Source organism: Panthera tigris, chromosome D1, assembly GCF_018350195.1.
Source record: "Panthera tigris isolate Pti1 chromosome D1, P.tigris_Pti1_mat1.1, whole genome shotgun sequence".
In the NCBI taxonomy this organism is placed as follows: Eukaryota; Metazoa; Chordata; class Mammalia; order Carnivora; family Felidae; genus Panthera; species Panthera tigris.
Window position 1 is genome coordinate 69,006,749 of NC_056669.1, and position 19,219 is coordinate 69,025,967.

The 19,219-nt window shown below is 47.0% G+C and overlaps 1 long non-coding RNA gene across 1 annotated transcript; it reads left to right on the forward strand.

The window, feature by feature from the left end:
* The first annotated feature begins 7,049 nt into the window (after positions 1 to 7,049).
* LOC122231170 lies at positions 7,050 to 14,831 on the forward strand. The gene is made up of 3 exons (XR_006208346.1): positions 7,050 to 7,923; positions 8,036 to 8,350; positions 13,710 to 14,831. It is a non-coding gene; the product is annotated as an uncharacterized LOC122231170 (long non-coding RNA).
* The last annotated feature ends 4,388 nt before the right edge of the window (positions 14,832 to 19,219 follow it).

The following is a 19,219-nucleotide window of genomic DNA, read 5'->3' on the forward strand; positions in this document are numbered from 1 at the left end:
GTGCAGCCACTGTGGAGAACAGTATGGAGGCTCCTCAAAAAGTTAAAAATAGGGGCGCCCGAGTCGCTCAATCAGTTGAGCATCTAACTCTTGATTTTGGCTCAGGTCATGAGCCCAGGGTCATGGGATTGAGCCCCACATCCGGCTCTGAGCTGAGCGTGGAACCTGCTTGGGATTTTCTCTTTCTCCCTCTGCCCGTTTTCCCTGCTCTTTCTCTCTAAACTAAAAAACAAAAAAATAAATAAATTTTAAAAAATGGAACTAGCCTATGATCCAGTAACTGCATTACTGGGTATTTATCCACAAAATACAAAACACTAATTTTATCCACAAGATACAAAACACAGGATATATTATGCACATCTGTGTTTATTACAGCATTATTTACAAGAGCCAAGATATGGAAGCAACCCCTATCAATAGCTGAATGAATAAAGAAGATGTGATACACACACACGCATACACACACACACAATGGAACACACACACACACACACACACACACAGGAATATTACTCGGCCATGAAAAAGAATGATATCTTGCCATTTGCAACAATGTGGATGGTGCTGGAGTATGTTACGTTAAGCGAAATAAGTCAGTCAGAGAAAGACAAATACGATATGATTTCACTCATGTGAAGAATTTAAGAAACAAAACAAACAAGCATAGAAAAAAAGAGAGAGGGAAGCAAATCAAGAAACAGACTCTTAACTATAGAGAACAAACCAGTGGTCACAGAAGAGAGGTGGGGGGGGGATGGGTGAGATAGGTGATGGGGATTAAGGATGGCACTTGTTGTGATGAACACAGGTGATGTGTGGAAGTGTCGAATCACTGTATTGTACACCTGAAACGAATACAACTGTATGTTAACTATACTGGAGTTAAAAGACATAATGACATACAATTTAAGAAGAATGAGGATAAAAGCAATTTATTCATAAAAGGACCCGGCAGCCTCTGGACAGGACGTTCTATTTGCATTACTCTGCATGCAAAGTGTGTGCAAAGTGTGTCCTGTCCTCAGGCTTGATTGGCTAACCTTCGAAAAAGACTCCCGCGGAGACGGTTTGTGTAACTGGTGTCCACATTCCCCTTTGCCTCCTGGGCATACAACCAAAACTACATTTCCCAGCCTGCCTTGCAGTTAAGGGAGGCCTTGGGACCTGCACCAGGGAAGGTGAGCAGAAAGGAGAACCGCTTCACAGGCCTGACCCCTAAACACTTCCCTACCTGCCACTCACTCTCTTGCTCTGTCTGCTGGCTGCCCAGAGAAGACGCTGACCACCCTGGCCGGGTGCCACCTTCTGAATGAGCAGCCTGAGTAACTCTGGGGGTGCCTCCCCCTGCCAAATAAACCCATTCCTTATGTAAAAAGTTTGGGGCTATTTGTCACTGCTTCTGACTAATTCAGAGACTGCGGTTACGACGTCTGTGTCTCTCCCGATCCTGGAGTCGCTCCCCAAGTTTCAGCTTGCCTTTAGAACTCCAGGCTCTCCGACTCCTTCTCCTGTTTTCCTTCTAGCCCATTCAGGTAACTAATCAGGCATAAAAACTAGGGCGATGAGGTGACATGAGAGTGGAAATCCATTCCAGACGTGTAAATTAGGCTTCCTGGCCTAGAAACTCTACTCGTGGGAATTTATCCTGAGAAGATTAATCAACAGAAGCAAAAAGATGTTCGCTGAAGCAGCCAGCATGCTAACAAACTAATTAGAACCTGCCTAAATATTCAGCCATGGGGGAAAAGGTTAGTAAATTATGATCACTTCACTCGGCTAAAGATTATGAAGTAATTAAACATGACAATTAGGAAGTCTGTATAACAGGATGGAAATTTTATTAACGCACTGTTAAGTGCAAAAAAGCAGATCATAAATTGTGTTTTCACAATAGTTAGCACGATAGTAATATGTAAAACTACATACGCGTGTGGATAAGACAAGCACGAACAAGAAAATCAAAACAACTTGATTTGTCAGGATGCTTGAAATATGGGTATGCTTTTTCTTTCATTTCTGTAACTGCTAATGCATTTATAATGGCATTTACGCATAAAATTAAATTAAGCTCTCTCCCAAAACGATATTAGTGATGGGTTGGTTGAGGTGATTATCAAATCAAAGTAACTCATGGAGCATTAGTTTCCCCGTAGGTATTTACATATTTAAAAGATGTTTCGAACTGATAGGAAGCATGAGAATAGATCCTTGGGCAGAGAGACCTACTGTCTCTTGTTTTACTTGCTGGAAATCACGCCCAGTTGTAGGTCATTGGGGCAGAAAAAAAACCTCAAGGATCATTCATTTGCCTGAACTATTTCAGCGAACACTCAATCATGCAGGAAAAAGACAAAAGTTCTAAGTTCTCAGTCCAGCCAATAAGACTTTTCAAGCTAGCCACTTTCTAATATATATATTTTTTAATGTTTGTTATTTACTTTTGAGAGAGAGACAGAGCGCGAGCAGGGGAGGGGCAGAGAGAGAGGGAGACGCAGAATCTGAAGCGGGCTCCAGGCTCCGAGCTGTCAGCACAGAGCCCGATGTGGGGCTCGAACTCACGAACCATGAGATCATGACCCGAGCCGAAGTCGGACGCTCAACCGACTGAGCCACCCAGGTGCCCCTCAAGCTAGCCACTTTCTATTGGTCTGGGAAATAGAAATACCTTCCTAGATATTTTCAGCAAAAGGGATTCTCAGTCCAGAGAATTTGATGCTTGCTGAACACTTGAAAGAGGCTGAAGAAACAAAAGTCTGGGAAAGCCGTGGCTGGCTCTGAGACTTCCTTCTGGGTCTCAGAAGCAGGAAATCACAGCAGTCAGAGGAAACCAGCAATGATCCAGCTGGCTGCAGCCCCAGGGTCGGCGATCCCCAGAGGAAAACCTGGATCTCTGAAATGCCTCACATCTGCAAAGCGACGCCGGCCTGCGTTACTACCAGAGGAACAATGGCTTCCACGGACTTTCCACATTCCAAATCTTGCACAAGTACCCCTGATGAGTGGAATCTGACACAGAACCCTGGCAAGAGATTCTGGAATATTCTAGCACCTAGACTTCCAGCCCTCTCAGTACAGGGTAGAGTAGCTAAAATGGAGAAGGGCGGTCAGCTGCCAATAGACGATCTGGCATAACTGTCCTGGAAGTAAGAGGAACCACCTCCAACGCCTCCAACCCAAGAGTAGTTCAAAGAAAACTTTCTTGACCTTCAAGGTCTTAAAATAAAAGCCCTTTGCTTAGATCTCACACAGGAAATAGTGTGTACCTTCCCATCCTCCTTCCCTCCTATGAGGGCAGCGGTAAACTTATGGTCAGAGCTTCCACAGCTGTTGGGCTGTCTCCTGCAGAAAAGAGTGGAGTAAAGACAGATGTCTTTTGTGGACCCACCCCAGCTGGTCAGTCACCACAGCACAGGGTCACTTACAACAGCTCAGGACTTGAATGGAAGAGCAAGGTTTGGTCTGACCCATTGTCTCTCAGACGGTTGAGAGAGGTCAACCACAATGATTCTGGCTTTATTTGAACAACTGGTTATTCATGTGAATCTGTGCTTTTAAAAATCAGAGATGGCCATAGGGGCACTTGTACCCCAATGTTTATAGCAGCACTCTCAACAGTAGCCAAATTATGGAAAGAGCCTAAATGTCCATCAACTGATGAATGGATAAAGAAATTGTGGTTTACATGCACAATGGAGTACTACGTGGCAATGAGAAAGAATGAAATCTGGCCCTTTGTAGCAACGTGGATGGAACTGGAGAGTGTGATGCTAAGTGAAATAAGCCATACAGAGAAACACAGATACCATATGGTTTCACTCTTATGTAGATCCTGAGAAACTTAACAGGAACCCATGGGGGAGGGGAAGAAAAAAAAAAAAGAGAGAGGTTAGAGTGGGAGAGAGCCAAAGCATAAGAGACTCTTTAAAACTGAGAATAAACTGAGGGCTGATGGGGGGTGGGAGGGAGGGGAGGGTGGGTGATGGGTATTGAAGAGGGCACCTTTTGGGATGAGCACTGGGTGTTGTATGGAAACCAATTTGACAATAAATTTCATATATTTTTTAAAAATAATTAATTAAATAAAATAAAATAAAACTCAGAGATGGGGATGGGGATATATCCGGTTGGTCGGTGCATAGCCCCAATTGGGCTTAGCCATGATGGCCACTGCCCAAGATTGGGTTTATTTTTGATTCCCTTCTTAGAAATGCCCAGATGCTTGGTCCATAGAAGTAAAACAATAACATCATAGCTAATATTCCTGAGAGCTGACTTATACAAGATAAAGTGTTATGTATTTTACATGTGTTTCATCTCATTAATTTTGGAAACAGCCTTAAGATAGGCACTACCATCAGACCCATTTGAGAAAATGGAGACTCACAATTTGCCCACGACCCCACAGCAGGCAAGCAGAAGAGCCGCTTCAGACATTTCACTGATCTCCTTCTAGTTTGTACAACAGGACTTCTGATTCTCTTTTCACTTCCCCACGTACATTTGCCTGACAGGGGGCTTTCCGACGCAGAAGGCAATGGGAGATTCGTGTTCACTCACACTTTCCGGTAATAACATTCAGGAAAAAAATAATAGGTTACTGGCCAGAAGATGCATTTCTGTACATCGTGAGAGAGGGATGGTTCCTAAGTTCATTTTATCTTATTCTAGACCGGGAGCTCCAGGAAGGAGACAAGACCCGAGCCTCCATCCAGCTGAGGGTAAGTACAAAGATGACTGTGATAAACGTCATGCCCTGAGACCATCCAGACTCAAACAGAAATCGAAAGCAATCCCTAGTGGGCTGGAAATGCAGATGTTAGAGCATGAAGTCTGCTCAACACAGTCTTTGGTGTCCCAAAGCCTTCTGCTGATTTCACAGGTGCCACCGGGAGGGCATATGTGGCCCTGCCATATTCCTATGCTCCCCTCCCCACTCTGCCCACAGGCACACACGTGTCCCTCCTCGGCCTCAATGGGAGCGTGGCCCAGACCTTGTGTTGGAGGGACTATATCACACCACTCCAGCAGGTGACAGGCACACCCTAGTCCATGGGCACGGCATCCCCGTGAGTCGTGTAGTCCCCAGCCTGGCCCTGCCAGGGTGGATTCATTCAGTGAGGCGTCCAGATGGTGAACCAGACCAGCAGCCACACCTGGGCACTCGGTCCTCCTCGGCTGTCTGGGACAGTTCATTGTGGATGTGTCCATAATCCTCCCTGGAACGACACCCACAGAGAAGACAGTGCCACTCCAAGGAAGAGCCCTGGGCCAGCAGGGAGAACTCTGTGGAGGGGTAGCCTGCTGATTCAATGTCCCAGGAGAAATGAAAGGCAGCTTGGTACTCACCTCCTAACCAGAGGTATAACAACAAAAAAATCGCAGGTACAGCTGGGACACCGTGGAATGGCCTGTGTCTCTTCCTCCCGGATCAATGACAGGCCAGCAGAGGCATTTGCTCTCCGCCTCACCTGAAAATGTGAGGCCTTTCCTACATCAAAGGTCTGCGAGCTAAGCTGGGTCCCCAAGGCACAGCCTCAGAAAGGCAATCAGTGCTATTCATGACCCAAACGAGCCTCCTGGCTGCTTCAGGGTGACATTCATTTTGTGACCGGGGCAAAACCAGAATTAGGTTCTGTGCTTACCAGGGTTTGCACCAGCAGGGGTTGGAACAGCTGGCTCAGGCCTGAAGCTGTGAGCCCTGCAAGAAGGGGAGTGGGCAGGGAGGGCTTGTAGGGGGCATGAGTCCTGTGGTGCAGGGCCAGGCCTGGCCGTTGCGGAGGCATGGGGTGCAGACACTCGCCTGTTTCATCTGTCCCCAGCCCACTCCGCATGCACCCTGTGCCCCCGTCTGAATACACCACTCCCTCTCCTTCTTCCCCTTCATTTCCCCCAACGGAGTGCCTTTGCCCCTGTCTGCCTGCTCAGCTAGTTCCAGCTCTGCGAAGGGTTTCCTGAAACTCCCCCAGCCCAGCCCAGCCCAGCCCAGCCCAGTAAGGACTTCCTGCTCTGTATCCCCACAACACCAGCCACAGACCCCATTACGGCAGCTACCACATTGCTGTAATTATTTTAAATGCCTGTCTTCCCTGCTAATCCGCGAGCTCCCTGGGGCAAGGGCCATGTTCTATTCATCTTTCCACCCTTTGCATGGAGCCTGACATAATAGGCGTTCAAAAAGTCAAGTGAATGAATTAGAGAAAAAATTTCCTTGGATTCAGCTGAAAAGGCAATTGCAGTAATTTGAATTGTGCAATTTCCATTGTGTCGTCTTTGAAAAACAGTTTCACGTTTCCTCCTACTACAGATGACTCATTCCTGGGGCAGATAACGCATTTCTGAGGCCCAGAACTTCACTACATCAAATCTTTTGAAAACCTGTTTATTGGTGTTCTTAAAGACAAGAACATGACGAGCTTTCGTAATCCTTCACCTCAAGGTTGAGTGATAGAATACTAGAGATGTTTTGGAGCTCCTTTGCTTACTGCAAAGCATCCAAAGAGGAATGGGTGGGCGGATAATAAAAATAACAATACTAACATTAGCTGCAAGTACTGAGCGCTTAATAAATGGTAGTGAATGTTGGACATTTGTCTAAGTGATTGGTGTCCCTTATCTCGTTCAATCCACGTATAGAACCTTATGAGGTGGGCATGACTCTCCATTCAGATGAGGAAACTGAGAATCAGAAAATGTAGGTAACTTACAGGAAAGTGGCAGAGACAAGATTTGAACTCAGGTCCAACTCCACGATGGTGCTGCTGACAAATGACACCCCCATTCCTTCTAGGGTGAGTAGAGAAGGCACACGCTGAACTTGGATGCCGATTTGTGACAACACAGCCCTCCTGCCCATGCATCCCCGGGCATATGTGGTTTCAAGTGGACAGAGGTGCTGCCCCTCTTGAAACTCACATGACAATCTGCCAGTTCCATCCCACTGACCCCGTCTGTCCACCCATACATGGGTGCATAATGACCCTTTTCTGCTGGGAGCTGGGATTCTAGCTCACTGCTTAATTGCAATGTACCACTCCTTGTCCCGGCAGTACCATGGCAACAAGTAGCATTGGCACAAGAATCCACGGGGAGAAACGTTGCCTAGCAACAGAGTAGTAGGAAGAGCTTCCGCATTCTGGAGGCCTGAGTTCTAGTTCTGCTTCTGACTACCCCCGGCAATGTGGACAGGGCAGTGTTACAAGGTTGTGGCTATGGCTAGGTGAAGAGCAGATCACTCCATGCCTGGAGGATTATTGTCAGGGGCACTATTTTGGGCAGCAAAACAGGCACGTGGATCAAGCCAGACAGGGACAAATTTGAAGGACTCACCAGCTTACGTGACTTATTTCAGCTACTCTAAAAGGAGGATCAGTTGCTAGAAACTTTTTAAAAGGTCCTTAAGTAATATCAGATGAAAGTCTAAGTGTAGTTACCCTTTGACTCAGGAACTTCCCTTCTGGGAAATCCCAGCATATGTTCATAAACATAGACCTACAAGGTGAAAACCAGCAAACAGCCTACTGCGTTCACTGAAGAGGGATATGATCCGTCAACATAATGCAACGCTGTGCAGAGGGTGAAAGGGTGGGGTAGGTCTTGATTCACCCACATGGAGAGAGGTCGAGAATACAATGTGTATAGAAATGAAAGGAAATCATAGACACACACAGATATCCATCCACAAATACACACATCAAAATGCCTCTCGGGAAGCCTGGAAGGAGCTGTAACAAACGGTTAACGGTAGTTACCAACTTCTTGCCGCTCCCCGAAGAGGCCGCAGATGCTTTGGCTTCCCTACTTTTCCTATTTGCCAGTTTCGTAGGCCTGAAATAGTCATCTTTCGCACCTGTGAGACCCCGCCCCTCCCTCAGAGCGCAGGTCATCCACGGATTCCACGGGGGCACTTCACGTTTCCCTCTGGTGTGTATTTTCTCTACCATGACGTTGGCATTTGTTTTCCTGTCTGACAGTCCCACAGACTGTGACATCCTTGGGGAGAAAAATCACATCTCGTTCATCTTTGTTTCAGCAGGGCCTGCTCTGAGCCTGACAGCATGCCGAATTGAAACCATTACCTAAAAACATCGCCAGAAAGAACAACGGCGGAAGCTCTGAGCCCCCGTTTCCCCAAAGGCGACCTCCCAAGCCATGCTTTTGTGACTCTCCATGTCTTAGGAGGTGTGCTGTCAGAGGAAAGAAAAAAGTCGCGCGAAGGGAGAAAACTGGGTAGAATTTGCTTGAAACAAAAATCCAGAGGCATTGACGTCGGGAAGCCCCTCCCCAATCCGGACAGCAGGTGGCGCAAGCGACCAAGATTTCTTCAACCACCACCGAAGGAGGCCGCAAGGTAAAGCTTTTGGAAAGTCTGGGAAGGTGGGAGTATTATCCTGAGCCTCTCTTTCCCCCGCCCGACTGGGGCACAAGACGTAAAGACAGATATCATTGGTCTCCTCTAGGATTTCCGCTCCTAGATGTCTGGCTTTCCCACCTCTGTGTTCAACCCTCTTCCGTCCACCCTCACTGTGGCCCTATTTTGTTCTTTGAAAACCCATTCTTTGCTGGCGGACGTTGAGCATTTCCATTTTCACCAGTGGCTGTGAATATTAGTAAAACCCTTAGGAAGGGCACTTTGGCAGTGCCTATGAAAAGGAGAACCCTGAGCCTAGAGGAGACAAGCAATAACTCAAGAGTTACTTAAAAAGAATTCTCTGCAATCATGGTTGGGATATTTATCATTGCTTGAAGTTCCTCTTCTGGAGGCAAGTCGATTATTTTAAAGGTAGATGAGGAAATGAACAAGTTACTGATACCATGCTTAATTTATATCTGAATTAGGATGAGGTAGTTATTTGGGTAAGCTTGGCAGTTATTGTCATAACTTTGTGTAATGGATTTATTGATGGAAAAATGTTGACATGGAAGAACGTAATAGCTAGATGGGCTAATTGAATGCCATACTGTTGCCGAGGAGGGTGGTAATTTTGTTATTGTGCAAAATGTATTTATTCTTTCAACGAACATTTATTAAGCACTTAGTGTTTATGCAAAAATACCGGTGGAGTGACTACCACCTGCCGGGCACGGTGTCAGGTGCTAGGAATAAGATACGCAACACACTCTCTGCCCTTGTGGAGCTTAAATGAGAAACAAATACATATGTGGCAAGTGGTTATAACTGCTATGCAAAAGAATAAGGCTATAAAACTGGGTGTTGTATGGAAACCAATTTGACAATAAATTTCATATATTGAAAAAAAAAGAAAAAAAAGAATAAGGCTATAAAAATAGTGATTAAAGCTGTTATTTCAAATTAGGTGCTCATGTTCTATATTATGGGCTAGAGCTTTAATGTTGATCAAAATCAGACATGATTCCTTCCCCCCCCACCCCCCCCACAAAACTTTAATGTCAGTGGGAGAGAAAGCCACTACTCCAGTAATGACACATATAATGGTCTACTGCTGTTAGTGCCATGAAGAAGTATATACATGGGGTTACGAAACTTTATTAAAGGGAAATTTGCCCTCGTTGGAAGGTCAGGGAAGATTTCCCCAAGGAAGTGATGCCTGCACTGATATGTGAAGCGTAAATGGAAGTTAACTAAGCCAAGGGTATGGAGAATATTCCAGGCAGAGGGGAGGGCTATGCAAAGGCCCTGGGGCAAAGGGGAACAAGGGAAATAGGAAAGGGAAAGAAGGCTAGAGGGGCTAGAGGGAGAGAATGAATGAGATGAAGGGAAAAATGAAAGGAAACCTGCAGGCCCTGTTCATGATTTTTGTCATTGTCCTAAAACAAAGAAAAGTCACCATGGGTTTTAAGCAGTGTCGATGACCACTTCACAAAGATGCCTGTGGGTGCTCTGTGAAGATGATTGGAGACACTCAGATTAAATATGGGATAGCCCAAACTATAGCAATAGTCTTTGCCAGCGGTCATGCTGACTTGAACTAGAGCATTGAGTTGGAGATCAAGATCAGTAGATAGATTTGAAAAACTTTGACAAGGGAAATGAAAGACCTTGGTGATTAATTGAAGATAGGATGTGTGAGATAAGGAGCTGACAAGCATGACCGTTAGGTTTCTGGCTTGTGCAAGGAGGTGATCAGTGGTGCTGTTTTCTAAGACAGAGAATACCAAGAGGACCGGGCTATCAGGGAGAGGGGGTTTGGCTTGGGGCCTGTTGAGTTCAAGTTGTCTTTGAGATTTCTATATGGAAATATCAAGTCAAGAGTTGGTTCTAAGGACCAGGAATTCAGAGAAGAGGTTGAGAGTGGAGATAGAAATGTCCATGTGAGAGCTGAAGCTATGGGTAAGGATGTAATCACCTAGGAAGAGATTGTAGAGAGAGGGGGGAGGGACATCAGAACTTGATGGTGAGAATGAGAAGGGTAGGCCTGAAGAGCGTATGGGGAAACCAGCAAAGAAACCAGGAGAATATTTTGTCTTTAAAGCCAAGGGAAGGGTGTTTCCAGAAGGTGCAAATGGTCAACAGGGTCAGCTGCTTCTTGAGAGCAAGTAAGATGAGACTGGGTAGATGTCCCTTGGATTTCAGGACATGGGGGTCTCTGTTGACCCAAACTGGAGCTGATTTGGTGGCATGCAGGGCCAGCATTTTACGTGGAATGGCATAGGGGAAAGGGCGGGGGGAAATAAGGACAACAGAGGCAGTACGTAGAGACAACGTTTTGGAGGAGCTTAACTGGAAAGGAAAGAAAGAAATGGATGAGGCCATGGTGTTGGATGAGCCATCCACAGATACTGGAGTCAGTCAGGTTGAAAGCAGGGATGACAGTGTAAAGGAAGGTGATAGGCAGGTACCCACATGTTCAGTGGATGAGGGGTAGTGATGGTGGCTGGAAGATGATGGCAACATGGCGGGGAATCCCAAGAACAGTGTTGCTGAATGGCAGAGAAACCATATTGTGGGACTATTGTTTGGGAACAAGAACAGCAACACCTTCCAGCCCTAGGACTGGGTGTGGAGGATGAGAAACCATGACTGGAGAGGGGCACAGGGTGTGTGGTGTCCTCAGGGAAGCCAGCCTGCATTCTGAGGGAGTGGGAAATAGCACTTGGAGAAAAAGTTGGAGACCTCCAGTGGTTTGGTGATCGTGGAACAAGCAATTCAAGAGGGCTCAGTTGTAAGAGTTTGGGAGGTCAGGAGCTAGGTCAAAGGCAGGGAGGTCCAGGTTGTGATGGGAGAAATGGACCATTAGCCAAATGATGGCTTGATTACTTATACTTGGGTTATTGACTGAGTACAAGAGAGTATGACCAGCACGGAAGATTTTGTATCAACAACCTTTTTGAGGAGAGTGGGCACAAGGTCTACTGACTGCAGATGGGGTGGTCTGCAATCCCCTGAAACTCTAGGAACATCAAGCTAGGTGTGCTAATAACAGCCACGGCCTTGCTGACCACGCGCTGTGGTCAGGAGGTGGATCCACAAGATAAAGATACTGCTCAAACCATTGTAAAAAGACTCCCCTAAAACCTCACCATCTCACAAATCAGAGCTTGTGAGTTTCTTTAGCTTGCCTTTCTGTCAGATTTGCATTGACTTTTTGTGTTCCTCCAATGTGCATAGTTTTGGACTTTCAGTTTTTCTCCTTGGAACATTACATCAAATATTTTCTACACTGTTCCATTTGATCACAGTTAACCTTTGATCTGGTGAAAATAATTGTTGCCTTCACCTAGGGGTATTTTTTTTTTTTTTAGCATGAATGTGTAAAGCACCCTGCCCCCAACACATGCATATGCCCCCCCCCCCACACACACATAAATAATAAATTCTACATGCAGACATGCACCCCTGCGTGCATCACAGGTTAGCCACAGCCCACTAAGGTACCTCGCGATCTGTTGACTCTTTTGTAATCTTTTTTCTTTAACGTTTGGAACAATTATCAGCCAGCTACCTGCAACCCCACCCCTTTCTCGCCTCCTCTGGAAAACATGCGCATGAGTGAAATTGACATTGTTATAAGAATAACCTTGAATCCACTCCCAATTCATAACAAGAGCAGCTCCTTCGAAAACTTGAGTGCTTTTACTATTAATAGTGCAGAATTACTTGCAGCACAGTTCAGGTTCCAGTGCAACATGCCAGGGATCCTGTCACTGTTGTCAAGGCCCGCAGGCCTACTGGGAAAGACAGACGCTAATTCAGAGAGACGGGAGCGTGGTCAGCACCCACAGTGAGTTATGGAGAGCGCATGTCTTCCCAGAGGAAGTGAGGTTTGAACTGGCTCTTGAAGGAAGTTGCCATTCAGAGCAGGAGGCAAAGCCATTCCAGGTAGAAGGAGTAACACCAACAAAATCTTAGAGGCCTGAATACTTGCTGCCCAGTTAGGGACTGGGGCACATTCTGCAATGGCTTTAATCTGGTGCCTGGAGGGAAACATCTAGAGGTGGTTTGAGAGCCATAGAAAGCACTCACCCCCCACCAGCCTTAATGAGATATAATTGACAAACATTGGATATATTTAAGTTGTACAGTGTGATGTTTTGATGCACATTATGAAACGATCCCCGCAATCAAGCTAGTTAACATACCCCTCTCCTCACACAGATACCTTTTCTTTCCCTGGTGAGAATACTTATTTAAGATCCACACTCTTAAGAAATGTCAAGTGCACAATATAGAATTCTTAACTGCCATCACCGTGGTGTACATTAGATCTCCAGGACTTGCTCATCTTGTAACTGAGAGTTTGTGCTCTTTGACCAACATTGCCCCATGCTGCCTCACCTTGCTCCCTGCCCCTCTCCCGCCAAACCCCTGGCAACCACCGTTCTGCTCTGGGAGTTCCATTATTTCAGATTCCACAGGTGACATCATACAGTATTCGTCTTTCTGTGTCTGGCTTATTTCGCTTAGTGCAGTGCCCTCCAGGTTCACCCACGTTGTGACAAATGACAGAATTCCCTTTTTTCCCCAAGGGCTTCATGGCATTCCTCTTATGGACACACCACACCTCCTTCATCCATCCATCCACTGATGGGCATTTGGGTTGTCTCCATGTCCTGGCTGTTGTGAATAAGATACCCCTTCAAGATACTGATTTCACGTCCTTTGGATGTATGGCCAGACTGAGATTGTGGGATCACGTGGCGGTTTTTAAACCGAAGACGATGCTATAGGAGTCCACCTGGGTTTAGAAAATTCCAGTAGAAAGGTTGTGGAGGAAAGAGCACAGAGTGGAGCAGCTGGGGGCCGGGGTAGCAGAGCCAGCTGGGGAGGATGGGGCAGCGAGGGGCGAAGGGTTAGGTAGCCAGACAAACCCGGCAGGTGACTACTCTCTGCACTCAGAGGATTGAAAGGGAGACCCGTGCCTGATCTTCAGCTTTCTGTAGGGTGTCTGTGCCACCCAGGCTGGTCAAGCGGGTGACCACACCCTGTCTGCAGTTTGCAACACTGTATCATCATATTGCCAAAATCACCCCACGACTGAGAACAGGGTCACGGGGTCCATGAGCTTTCCTAAGGAGAGGGGCTTGGGGGAGGAATTAGTATTATTCTCTTTTGGGAAAAAGAAACAAAAACAACGTGAAGAATAGAGATTCCTCCAAATGAGCCTCTTGCTTTGCTGGTGAATAGAATCCCATGGATTCCATTTTGAGTCTGTGCGCTGCCCCTCACCAGCTTTGTGACTTTGAGCCTGTTACAAAAACTTTGCCTGACCCTCAGTTTCTTCTTCTAGAAAGCGGAGGACGATGGGGAAGTTTCAGTGGGATGAAACATGAGAAGGCTTCTGCCACAGAGCCTCAGTCATATCCCTTCCCGCCCCCTCCTCATCCAGTGTGGCCGTGCAAGGGTTAACGGCACCGCAGACCGGCTGCCAACCAGGAGCTGAAAGGGGCTTGGAGGAAGACGCCAGTGGGTGTCCTTCTAGGCAGAAAGGGAAGCAGAATGAGATCCACCCATTAAAGCTGACTAATTCCCCTGGAATTATGTGGAGGACAAAGGAGATTAATTCAGTACAATCTCTGGAGTGCTTCAAAGAAACACTGTGTGCAGTGAGTCCCCTTCCAAAGCAGGGGCGGAACGGCTGTGGGTACGACCAGGGGTTTCTTAACAACGCGCTGAATTCTAGCTGCTGCGAGCTGCTTCCCCGCCAGGCACCGAGGGACGGGAAGCCTGGACTGAGCCGGCTGCAGCACTGGGTCTGGGGAGGCTCCCCAGGTCTGTGGCCTCGCTGGATCCTGGATGGAGTGACAGCCCACGGCTGACTCACGCCCCCGGCCTGCCAGCTAGCTAGCAGACCGGCCGGCGGCCCAGGGGTGAGCTCATCAACCACAGGAATCGTGAGCAATCCCGTGGCACCAAGACCCACTGTGTCTGTGGGGCAGGGAGGCCCCATCCCTGAGACTGCACCTTGCTCTCCTTAAAGACCACTGGCCCTATGGGGGGGGGGGGGCAAGGACCACTTGTCCCTGAATCCCTGGGTGGTCCTGACATCCTGCCATGTTGCCTTCCGTAAAGACAGTTCATAAAATGGCTAATGACAGATGATGTCATTTTTGTGCTGTGGTGAAAAGTTCACGTAACTACATTCATAAAGCAAAACCCAGTGCTCCGTCAGACACCGTGACCCTATTTGGGGGTTGGAAAATATGGTTACTATCAGTATGCTAAACTGAGGTCTTCCTGTCTGTGGTAGAAAAATCCACCAGGCATGGCATGATTAACCTAAGAAAAGTACCTTCAACAGGCCTGCCTACCCTGCAGAAATTCCAGAAATTCTGCCCCTTCCTGAGGCAGATGGCCCCAGAGAAACCCAGAACACACACACACACACACACACACACACACACACACGCACGCGCACACACACACACGCACACACTTCCTATAAAACCAAATGCCATTCTTCTGAATAAAAAGGAGTCCTTCTGAGTTTTCGTTTATCTTGTTGGGGCAATTTGGGTCATAGAATAATAGAGATTAATGGTGTCCCTTACAAACAACCAAACGCCAGGAAATATTTCAAAGGAAGTTACCTCTTGGGTGTGGATCATTGTTAGTAACCCACACTTGTGATAATTTGCGACTCCAAGGAAATGGACGGGACTTTGGGGAGTGAAGCCGTCAGTGGCTTATATACCTGGGCTCCAGGAAGCCCTTTCCACTCTCAAGGATTTCCCCATCAGCTCATGCTGTTTTGGAGTTTTCACATTCGTGAAGCTTCCTTTGATTTAAAGGTTTTACTCTCAGAGTCCTCTTTCGAAATATTTACATGATGTCATGTTTGCCTCACCAGCACCAGCCGAGCTTAAGAGATAGCAGATTACAATATCTTGTTGGATTTATTTTCCTCTGTTTCCTTCACGCCTTCTTTGCTTTTTCCTCCTTTCTTCTTCCATCCCTCCCTCCCTCCTTCCTCTATTTCAGCCATTTATTTATTCCATAAATATCTAATGAGCGCACACCATGTGCTAGAAGGGAGTAGGGAACTGTATCGCCGAGTCTGGGGACATGGGTCTAGGCCCTTTGCTTTCTTCCTCCATGACTTAGACATGGCTTAAAACTCAGTTTCCTCGTCAGTCAAAGGGTAACAGTAATGAGACCTATCTCATTGTTAAGGGATTATATGACCTATTATGTGTAACACACTTTGCCCCATGCCTGGTTCTTCCCAAATGTCCCCCAAATATTATCATTGTTAGTAAAATAATACAGAATGTACACTGTGTAGTTCAACTGCTCAGACTCGAATCCCGGCCCCTAGCTTCCAGCGACATGACCCTGGGCAAGTGACTTCCCTGTGCCTTAGTCTCCTCATCTCTAAAATGAGGCTAAGAGTAGATATGCCTGCTTCATAGGGCTTTGAAAAGACTTCTTTTTTAATGTTTATTTATTTTGAGAGAGAGAGAGAGAGAGAGCGCACAAGCTGGGGTGGGACAGACAGAGAGGGAGACCGAGAGAATCCCAAGCAGGATCCATGCTACCAGTGCAGAGCCTGATGAGAGGCTCAGTTCACCAGCCGTGAAATCATGACCTGAGCCGAAATCAAAAGTCAGACCCTTAACTGACTGAGCCACCCAGGCACCCCTGAAAAGATTTCTTGAGATCATATTTATAAGGTACATAAAACAGTGTACTCAATAATATAATAATATAACGTTAATTAATGTTGTTGTTGCCACTATTATTGGTGTTTCCAGAACTATGAAAATGAGAAATAAGAAAAACACTCTGGCAGAAAAGCCAGGCAAATAAATGAATAACGACAACATGGCGGGGTTGGGAAAAAAGCAGAAGTTCGTACATAGCATGGGACTGAGGTGTAACTTTCGGTGACAGGATAAAGAAACTTCACTGACGAGGTGCCCCAACCGGAAGTTAAGAGGACCCATGTCCAACCTCTTTAGGAACCACTTCCTTTCCTTTCCTCGTCTTCTCAAATGTATTCATTGGTCTCATCTCAAGTCCAAGTATCTCTGGACGGTTTTCCAAGTTGTCTGTAATCTGGTCCAACTCTCTTGTTTTGCGTACTCTGATATGTCAGCCCACCTTACAGTTGAACATCCCCCGTCCCTCCATCTGACTTTCTGACCTTTGACCCTGAAGTTCCCATTTTTAGAATGCCCTCCCTCTCATGTCCACCTATGTATAAACCCTACTTGACTTTCAAAACCCAGTGAAACTCCACCTGCACGTTGAAAACCAAGCTCCACATTGGTGTGTTCTTCCTCTGCCTGCTTTGCACTTTTTAGAACCCCGACCTTGGCTTTGCCCCATCCCTCCACTGTGTTTTTCGCCAGGCTCCTTATCTGCCTTCCACAATTGACTATTCACGGGATCCCCGTTTCTGACACGTTACACCCAGTCCTGCTCCTCAGTTTGTCGATCCCCAGGTCCCACCCATTCCTCCTCCCCAGTGACATCACATGGGCTGCTTCTCTGTTCCTCCCCAAAGCCCAGCCCTCCCTCTTCACACCCTTCCAGGCTCTTCCATGGCCTCTGAGCTGAGTGCCTGAATCCTGGCTCCTACTCCCCAATCTCTTCCGCACACTTTTGCCTCTACAGAGACTCGTGGGGGCCCAGGAAAGGGGGGAAAGCTCTAATTTTCACTGTCTGCTCTCCAGCTCTCTCAAAGGTTGCACCATGAGCACAGATGATCTATTCATTAAAAAAAAAAAAGAAAGAAATTTTAAAACAAATGAATACATTGAAATTAAACCTATATTCCTCATCCCTTTTGTCCCCGTTGAGTTGGCAACTCTTGGGAGTCCCCTAACCTGGGATCCAGAGTCTCCTGGCTCTGCCCTATAATGTTTTCTGTCTTATAGGGCCAAGCAAGGCGGCTTCTTAGCCTTCTCAAGTGGGTCTACATGCTCTCCCCAGAGAAGAACTACAGATATGTTTTGAAAGAAGACAGCCAGTAATGACAGCAAACCCTCTGTTGCAAGTCCCTCTTTCTTTAGAATTCCCGTTTGTTTGACTTTATTTTTTTTTTAACGTTTATTTATTTTTGAGACAGAGAGAGAGCATGAACGGGGGAGGGTCAGAGAGAGGGAGACACAGAATCTGAAACAGGCCTCAGGCTCTGAGCTGTCAGCACAGAGCCCGACGCGGGGCTCGAACTCACGGACCGTGAAATCATGACCTGAGCCGAAGTCGGCCGCTTAACCGACTGAGCCACCCAGGCGCCCCTTGACTTTAAAGTTTTTGAAAAATAGGAAGAAACTTCTCCATCCCCGTTCCGATGAGGCAAGAGAAAGCTGTGTCACTATGAGTTTGTGATTCCCGCTCTTGACCAAGGAAGCCCTGTCAGGTCTGGGGTCCAAGCTGAGGGTAGGAAGCCATGGGTGAGACTGGGGAGTAGTTGGCATGGATTTCCATAAGAAACAGAGCATGAGACCCTTTGAGCCATCTGCTCCTTGATATTTACGGTTTCTGTTTCTTTGTAATCAAAAGGCTCCCAAGAGGCAGCCACAATTTTGCAGATTGTAATACACTGACTAAAGCAAGGACGTATTGCTAGCCCTTTATCAAACCTGCATGATCCTAAGCTCACAGGGAGTACACACTGGTGCATCCCCATGCTGAGAGCAGAGTGCCTGGATGCTTACCGGCACCCCCCCAGGCAGCACCCTGGCATAGGAGGTAAGGGACCCCCTTCTGCTCCTAACTGAGGCCTGGCTCTTCCCAGACCCAGCTTCCCACCTTCAGCCGCAGCAAAGCCCCAGGCTCATCTCTCACCCTGGAGCAGTGTTCAAAGTCTACAAGCAAGAGGCAAAGGAGAGTGCGGGATCGAGTTAAATGGAGAGGACAGAAACAGGTCAGAGGCGGGACACAGGTCTAGGAAAAGATCATAAGGTCCATAGAGAGTGATCTGAGCTGCAACCAGCGAGAAAATGTTCCTCTGGCAACAGTACTCTGCTCTGCCCCCAGTCTGTTTGCAGTTGTTGGTTTATCTCGCCTCCTCCCGGAGTTGCCATCTGACATTTGTTCAGTCTGATCCCAGGTCACAGACTTCAGCCAGTTACAAGCAATTATCCCTGCATTGAGGGTCGCTTTGATCCAATTAACGGGTCATTCAAAAAAGGGCTCTTTGGCTTTGAAACAAGGTTTTCTTCTCCCAATGCTGAATGCTTTGAATAATTTTTTTTAAACAAGTCAGAGTAGCAGCTCCCACTGGGTTGCAGAGGGCGGAGGGAGGGACGCCTTCTGTCCTGAGACTGCGGGGTTCATCACCCCTCCGGAACCGAACGAGAGGTCAAAAGGTGGGAGGGAGCCAGGCTCCTTCAATGCTTCTGCTCACATATTTCCTAAGGCAAAACAAATTTCAAATTAGTGTTTGCTTTCTTTCTCAATCAAGGGCTTGGCGTTTTTAAGTGAAGTGCCTTCTACCAAGAGGAATTTTATAATCCAATTCGAGGGGATTTCAGCTCATTAAAGAGGATTAGGAGCCATTGGGTAAATGACAAGTGCCAGCATATTTCCTATCAAGAGCCTCTTAAGATTTTTTTCCCTGTCTGGGAGCTCTGCTCTCTTTACTGTAAGAAGCTCAGAAGAGACACATTAGAGACATCGGTAGTTTTCTCTCCAGAGTGTCGTCGTCTCCTCCTCCTTCCCCTTCTCCTTCCCCTTCTCCTTCCCCTTCTCCTTCCCCTTCCCCTTCTCCTTCTCCTTCCCCTTCTCCTTCCCCTTCTCCTTCCCCTTCTCCTTCCCCTTCTCCTTCCCCTTCTCCTTCCCCTTCTCCTT